The sequence below is a fragment of the Urtica dioica genome, chromosome 7 (assembly GCF_054948205.1).
Source record: "Urtica dioica subsp. dioica isolate 48M chromosome 7, U.dioica_male_clone48M_v1_H2, whole genome shotgun sequence".
NCBI classification, from domain to species: Eukaryota; Viridiplantae; Streptophyta; class Magnoliopsida; order Rosales; family Urticaceae; genus Urtica; species Urtica dioica.
The window spans coordinates 24,559,453-24,568,478 of record NC_142762.1 but is presented as its reverse complement, the minus strand read 5'-3'; positions in this window follow the sequence as shown (position 1 = coordinate 24,568,478).

Here is a 9,026-nt window from a genome sequence, read left to right as displayed (position 1 = left end):
TAGTTTCCTCTTTTCCTATTGCCTTGCACGTCCAACATGCCTCATGAAGGCTTAGGATTTGTTTCCTCATTTGATTTCCTCTTAGTTGGCCGAAAATGCACTTTCCTTCTTAAGGAAATTTGTTTCCCCTTTTTCTTTTGGCAAGTATCTTCATACATCAATGCACAAAATAAACTCTCTTTCCCACTATGGCATGAACGAAATTCAGCCTTATTTTCCTTGGGTTGGACAAAATTTGAGCTTCTAGAAGGAGCTTCTAGATGTTTCTTCATTTGTTCATGACAACATAAGAAAAGCCCATTAAGAATTTTCAAGTAAAATTCTATGAAATGAAATTAATCCTCAAGGCCCAATTACACTAATATGGCTGAGTAATATTTATTTCATTTGTCATCATATGACAATGTCAAAAAAATTTATTGACATTTTTTTCGTCCTATGTCCAAAAAGACAAAAATATCCTTTTGACAATTTTCGTAAAACTGTCTCGTTCTTGTTTTGACTTAGCTTTCAGTTTAACTATTCCTCCTCGATGTGATTCGTGACAGTGACCTCATGGACCCAAATGAACAAAGCTTGAGCTAAACACTTGGACTCAAAAGTTCACAAACCTTTTCCAAGTTTAGCTTAATGCCAACTGACTCCACTAAAGAGTTGACACTGAAAATCTCTCGGTTCAAATGAATTTATTTTCTACTCAAGAATTCACCTAATTATAATGAGCGGATCCACTGAATATTATCTATGTTTACCCTTCATGAATGTCATCAACTAGTCGGGATTTACTAAATTACCATTTTACCCTTCTAGCTGTTATTTCCTCAACTCCTTTGTCGCTTGTGAATAAGTTAGAAACAATGTATTGACGAGGAGCTAACAAGTCACATTGTTTCATCCAAAAGAGTCAGGACTCAATTTGGACACTGGCCAGCTCATTTATTCACACTCCAAGGAACAAAGCATGAGGTGACATACATTGCATTTCAGCAATCTTGTACATGAATTCCATATCTATGAGAACTTCACAAAGTTACTCATGACAGACTCACAACTTAGTACTTCACCAATAGGCCTTGTTCGGAATCACATAGTGAGTCCGAACTTTGACTTTCTCAAATGAGAATACTAAGGTGTGAAATGGCATGTCTCATTTCAGGATTAAGGTAAGAATGATGCAATTCATACATAGTGACTTCGAGACATAAGAGGTTAAATGGTTTGTTCTTATATTGTCTCTAGAAGTGCACTGGTCAATTCAGTACCTTCGGAAGATACCTAGTAGAACTATAGAGTCCCCAACTCTCAATGCCTCATAACCAGACATCATAGATTCTTCTAACAATCATACTGAGGTCAATAGTCCTTTGACCCTAAGATTGCGAATATATCGTTTTAAGCAAACTAGGAAGAGTTTGTTCATGCAAATCTACATTTGTCTCTTCGTAAGTTGTTAAGTTTGTTTATGGACTAAAAGACTAAGGTTTTATCATAAAGCTTCAAACAAAGAAAGAATGAATGAACGTTTCAACTTTATTAATGAATAGATAGGCAATTACAAGCAAGAGTCTTCATGAGACTTTATTACATCAAATGTACAAAATAAAGACTACAACTCTTCTTGTGGGCACCATTGACAACAGTCCCATAGTCATTGGATCCGCGATGTTATTCAGTGTCGAGACCTTCATGACAGCCACATCTCCCCTTCGAACTATCTCCCTTATGAGGTGGTATTTTCGCTCTATATGCTTTCCTCTCTTATGGCTGCGAGGTTCGTTTGAGTTTGCAATCGCTCTAGTGTTATCACAGTGGAGTTGCACAGGGTCATTCATATTAGGAACTACCTCTAGTTCGGCTAAGAAGTTCTTAAGCCAAACAGCCTCTTTGGCTGCCTCAGATGCTGCAATATATTCAGCTTTCACTGTAGAGTCCGTGATACTAGATTTCTTAACGCTTCTCCAGACAATCGCGCCTCCATTGAGAGTGAACACTGACCCAGATGTTGACTTCAACATCTTACAGTCTACTTGAAAATTAGAGTCAGTGTCTCCTTGTACCACCAAATCATTACTTGTGTACACATGCATCATGTCCCTAGTTCTCTTAAGATATTTTAGGATATGCTTAACAGCTATCCAATGATCAAGACCAGGATTTGACTGGTACCTATGCTTAACAGCTAACCCTGTCCGCATTGGTAACAATGCGTCATGAGCATTTTTCATCGAGAAGCGGGCAAGTAACTCACTATGTGATTCCGAACAAGGCCTATTAGTGAATTACTAAGTTGTGAGAATGTCATGAGTAACTTTGTGAAGTTCTCATAGATATGAAATTCATGTACAAGATTGCTGAAATGCAATGTATATCACCTCATGCTTTGTTCCTTGGAGTGCGAATAAATGAACTGGCCAGTGTCCAAATTGAGTCTTGACTCTTTTGGATGAAACAATGTGACTTGTTAGATCCTCGTCAATACATTGTTTCTAACTTATTCACAAGTGACAAAGGAGTTGAGGAAATAACAGCTAGAAGGGTAAAATGGTAATTTTGTAAATCCCGACTAGCTGATGATATTCATGAAGGGTAAACACTGATAATATTCTGTGGATCCACTCATTACAATTAGGTTGAATTCTTGAGTAGAAAATAAATTCATTTGAACCGAGAGATTTTCAGTGTTAACTCTTTAGTGGAGTCAGTGCACATTAAGCTAAACTTGGAAAAGGTTTGTGAACTTTTGAGTCCAAGTATTTAGCTCAAGCTTTGTTCATTTGGATCCATGAGGTCACTGTCACGAATCACATCGAGTAGGAATAGTTAAACTGGAAGCTAAGTCAAAACAAGAATGAAAATTGTCAAAAGGGTATTTTTGTCTTTTGAGACATAGGATGAAATGAATGTCAATAAATTTTTTGACATGGTCATTTGATGACAAGTAACACTCGGCCAAAATTAGATTTATTGGGCCTTGTGGATTAATTTCATTTCATAAGAATTTTATTGAAAATTCTTAATGGGCCTTTTCCATGTTGTCATGAACAAATGGAAAAGCTTCTAGAAGCCTTTCCTAGATGGTTTAGGCGCCCAACATACCCAAAGAAAGAGAGAATATTTTGTGCATGAATGTATCAAGATACTTTCCAAAAGAAAAAGAGGAAACAAATTTCCTATACAAGGTAATAGGAATTTCGGCCAAGAGAGTCAAAGGCAAGGCAAGGAACAAAAAAGGAAACAAATTCAAGCCTTCTAGAAGGCAGCCTTGGCCGAGCATCTCAAGTGGGAAAAGAGGTAATTGGCTCATGAATATGTGATATTCTATAGAAGAGGAAACTACCTTATTGAATGTAAGACCTCTCCTATAAATAGGAGCCTCATTCCACACATTTCATTAATCCAAGTTTAAGAGATTTGAGAGACTCTCTCTCTAGAACTTGGCCGATCCTCTCTCTCTCTCTCTCTAGTTAATTTTCGATTTTTGTTTTGGAACCTAGGTCCTCATTTGACCTAGTGTTTAGCTCTGCGACTTCAAGACTCGTTCTTAAGTCGTAGTGTTTAAAAGTGCCCACACACTAATTCCTTTTCTCTCGAGTGATTTAGTGATAGAAACTTTCGTGGTTGCTCGAGTTACCGAGGAAGGAAGAGAGACGTGCTGCGAGAGGAGACGAACGTTGCAACCTTTTTCCAAAAGCTTCTCAACGTTCAAGCGTCTAAAAAGGTTAGTAAACTTCTATGCTCATAATAGTTTTATTTATATGTACTTGCTCTTTGTCTAGGTTAGTAAAAATTGTTTTACTTGAAAAAGAAAATTTTTAAAATTCCACCGCTTAACGAAGCGTTAAACTTTTTCTAAAACCCTATATCAATTCCAACAGTTTCTTTATTTGTTCATGACATCTTAAGAAAAGCCCATTTAGAATTTTCACATAAAATTCCATGAAATGAAATTCAATCCTCAAGGCCCAATATTCCTATATGGCCGTGTGACTTGAACTCATTATCATCATATGACAATGTCAAAAAGCTTGTCATCATATGACAATGTCAAAAAACTTATTTATTGACATTCATACCATCCAATGTCCTAAAGGACAAAATTACACTTAAGACAATTTTAGTAAAACTTGTCTAGTTCAACATTTGAACTTGTTTTGACTTAGGTTTCATGTTTAACTAATCCTACTCTAATGACTTGTGGTAGTGACCTCATGGATCCAAATGAACAAAGCATGAGCTAGCATACTTGGACTCAAAACTTCACAAACCTCTTCCAAGTTCTAGCTTAATGTCAACTGACTCCACTAAAGAGCTGACACTGAAATCTCTCGGTTCAAATGAATATATTTTCTACTCAAGAATTCTACTTAATTGTAATGAGTGGATCAATTGAATATTATCTATGTTTACCCTTCATGAATATCATCAACTAAATGGGATTTACAAAATTATCATTTTACCCTTCTAGTTGTTATTTCCTCAACTCCTTTGTCGCTTATGAATAAGTTAGAAACAATGTATTGGCGAGGAGTTAACAAGTCACATTGTTTCATCCAAAAGAGTCATGACTCAATTTGGACACTGGCTAGTTCATTTATTCACATTCCAAGGAAGGAAACATTAGATGATATACATTGCATTTCAGCAATCTTGTACATGAATTCCATATCTATGAGATCTTCACAAAGTTGTTCATGACATCGTCATAACTTAGTACATCACCAATAGGTCTTGTCTATATCACATAGTGAATCTAGAACTTTGACTTTCTCAAATGATAATACGTAAGTTATAAAATGACTTGTCTTATTTTAAGATTAAGGTAAGAATGATGCAATTCATACATAGTGACTTCGAGACATAAGAGGTTAAATGGTTTGTTCTTTTTCTATCTCTAGAAGTACACTGGTCAATTTAGTACCTTCAGAAGATACCTAGGATGAACTATAGAGTCTCCAACTCTCTATGTCCCATAACCAGACATCATAGATTCTCCTAATAATCATACTGAAATCAATAGCCATTTGATCCTTAGATTGTGAATATGCTGTTTGAAGCAAACCATGAAGAGTTTGTTCATGCAAATCTATTTGAATCGTCATTTATTGTTAGGTTTTTTTTATGGAGTAAAGACTATTGTTTATCATAAAGCTTCAAACAGACAAGGAAGAATGAATGAACGTTTCAACTTTTGTTAATTATTCAGCAGTTACATGCAAGAGTCTTTGTGAGGCTTTATTACATCAAATGTACATAAGTAATGACTACTACTCTTCTTGTGGGCACCATTGACAACAGTTGCAGAGGTTCGGTGACTCTTAGTCCTTTTCCAGAGAAAGATCTATCGGTCATCGACTTCATGTGTTCGATGGCACACTATCCACTCTTCATGTGAGTAGTCCTTCATGCCTAGTCCCTCCCGATGTTGATCGAAGACCATGTTGGCTAAAGTTTTGGTGAATGGATCTGCCAGTTGTCCATTGTCGAGGTCTTCTTCACCACCACGTCTCCGCGCTCAACGATCTCTCGGATGAAATGGTATTTCCTCTCAATATGCTTAGAGCAGTTATGGCTTCGAGGTTCCTTTGAGTTAGCGACAGCCCCATTGTTATCACAATAAGGAATTTTCTAAGCCACACAGCCTCTTTGGATGCTTCACAAGAAGCCATATATTCTACTTCTATTGTGGAGTCAGCAATGCAAGATTGCTTGATACTCCTCCAAACCACAGATCCACCATTTAGGATGGACATAGATCCTGAAGTGGATTTCCTGGAATCCTTATCCGCTTGAAAATCGGAGTCGGTATATCCCTTCATAGTCAGGTCTGTACCTGAATATGTAAGCATCAAGTTCCTATTTCTCCAAAGATACTTAAAAACATGCTTAACAGCAATCCAGTGGTTGGGTGCAAGGTTGGATTGAAAACGGCTTACTACGCCAACTACAAAGCATATATCTGGCCTAGTGCAAAGCATAGCATACAAGACACTTCCTATGACATTAGCCGTAAGGAATTTTTCTCATGTCCTCAATCTCTTGTGCAGTCTTGGGAGACTGGTCCTTAGAGAGTGAGACTCCATGCCTAAAGGGTGTTTGGCCCTTCTTGGAGTCTTACATCGAGAAGCGATCCATCACCTTATCAATATAAGATGTTTCAGAGAGCGACAAAGTCTGGTTCTTCCGATCTCGAAAGATTTGGATCCCCAGAATGTACGCGGCTTCTCCTAGATGCTTCATGTCAAATTGCTTTGCTAGTCAGATTTTAACCTTATATAATTTACCCACATCATTACCTATGAGTAATATATCATCGACATATAGTACCAGAAACACAACTTTGCCTTCGCGTATTAACTTGTAAACACATGGCTCATCTATTGACTGCTCAAAACCGAAGCTCTTCACAGTTTCATTGAATCTAATAGTCCATGACCTAGATGCTTGCTTTAATCCATAAATGGACTTAAGCAACTAACAAGCCTTGGTCTCTTGACCTTCTTCCATGAAACCGTCTGGTTGAGCCATATAAATACGCTCGTCAAGATTTCCATTCAAGAAGGCAGTCTTAACATCCATTTGCCAGATCTCATAGTCGAGAGCTGTAGCTATGGATAGAAGTATGTGGATGGATTTAAGGATCGTGACTGGCGAGAAGGTATCCTCATAGTCAATACCTTCCTTTTGGGTATAACCCTTAGCCACTAGTCGTGCTTTGAACGTCTCGATGTTCCCATCCAGACCCCTTTTCTTCTTGTATATCCACTTACACCCTACGGGTTTAATCCATTCGGGTAGGTCTATAAGTTTCTAGACTTTGTTGACATACATCGAGTGCATTTCAACTTTCATGGTGCCAAGCCAGAGGTTTGATTCAGAACCAGCCATTGCATGGCTGTAGCAAACAGGGTCATCCATGTCAGAGACGGCTACGAGAGTATCCCCGTAAGACATGTACCTGTCAGGCTTTTGAGAAACCCTCCCACTACGTCGAAGTACTACTTGACGAGATTTTGATGGTTTATGTTATGTTTCAGTTGGGGTAAGAACAGCTCTTACAGATGAGGTAGAAGCATCCCCACCCAACTTTTCTTCAAGCACAATTTTGCTTCTAGGTTTTACATCTTTCGTAAAGTCCTCCTCAAGGAAACAAGCATTCATTCTAACAAATGTTTTGTCGTCCTCGGGACTATAGAATGTGAAACCTTAGGTTTCCAATGGATATCCAACAAACAGACATAATTCTGACCTGCTAGCCAACTGGCTAGTCTTTTGCCTTAGCATGTGTGCAGGGCAACCCCAAATTTTGATGTGGCCAATATTTACTTTACGGCCAATCCATCGTTCATCAGGAGTACCAGGAACCGTTTTAGACGGGACTTGGTTCAGAATGTAAGCTGCTGTTTCGAGGGCATATCCCCAAAAAGAAAGAGGGAATGATGAGTAACTCATCATTGATCTAATCTCCATTAGAGTTCGGTTCCTTCTCTCTAACACTCCATTTTGTTGAGGTGTGCCACGTGCTGTAAGCTGAGAAGCGATACTTTCTTCTTTAAGAAAGTCATCAAACTCTGCAGACATATACTCACCACCTCGATTGGATCGAAGAGTTTTGATCTGTTTGCCAGTTTGCTTTTCCACTAAAGCCCGGAAGACCTTAAATACGTCAAAGCTCGGATTTGTGTTTGAACAAATAGAAAAAACCGTATCTTGAATAATCATCGGTGAAGGTAACGAAGTATTCGTATCATCCCCATGCCTGTGTACTTGAGTGGACAACATACATCAGAATGTACGAGTTCCAACAACTAAGTGGCTCTTCGACCCTTAGCTGAGAAAGATCGCTTAGTCATTTTTCCTTCTATACAAGATTCACAAGTAGGCAATGGCCTTATTGGAGAGGATTGGAGTGGACCGTCCCTCACAAGTCTCTTAATCATATCTAGACCAATATGATCAAGACTTAAGTACCAGAGATATGTTGATTTTATTAGATCGGAGGAATCAGAAAGTTTGATCCTCTTTCGCTCCCTAACTAGATCGTTATCTATTTCAGTGTCTAAAGCGAAGGTTGTGTGGGATAAATGTAAAAAAGAGAATTCTTCATACATGCATCAGTGACGAAAGAATTATTGGAAAGAGAAATTCGAATTCCATTCTTAATAAACTTCAAACAATAATCTTGCTAAAAAAATTGAGCAACAAATATTAAGTTTTTCCCGTAGGAAGGGACAAAATAAACATTATTCAAAGTTAAAGTTCTATCTTCAAAAGATAGCGTCACTGATCCCACGGCCTTCGCTGACACCGAGCTCCCATCACCTCATCTGAAGGAGAAGTCACCTTCCTCTAAGCTTTTGGTTTTCTTGAAACCAGTCAAGGAACAACGAATATGGTTAGTAGCAGCGGAGTCAAGAATCCACGTTGATACATTATCAGCTACTAAGCATGCTTCGGTAATAAGTACATTATTATTTTCCTTTGCTTTGAGGTAGGCAGGACAGTTCTTCTTCTCAGCCGTGTGAGGTCTCTTCTTAGATCTAGAGGTGGAGGCTTTGTGCTTAGTAGCATGTGCCTCTCCTTGATTCCTCTTTCTCTTAGTGCGACCTTCACCAATGTGAAGCTCCTTCATAAGCTCGGTAACAGTGTACTCTAGCCTATTCATGGAGTAGTTCATCTTGAAGGTATCGAAAGATTCGGAAAAAGTTTCAAAGATCATATCTATTTTAGTCTTCCCATCAATCTCTGATCCTAGGATTTCCATTTCATTTAGATAACTAATGATCAGTATCATATGGTCTGTGATAGGAGTCCCAGCCTTCATGCGATAGTTCATAAACTGTCTAACTGCTTGTTGCCTGGCCTGACGCTCTTGCCCTCCAAATATCTCATGGAGATTGTAGAGCATGACGGTGGCCGTCTCTATGTCATGATGTTGCTGTTGCAGCACACTATGTTGTCAATGGTGCCCACAAGAAGAGTTGTAGTGTGTATTTATGTACATATGATGTCATATAGTCTTACGAAGA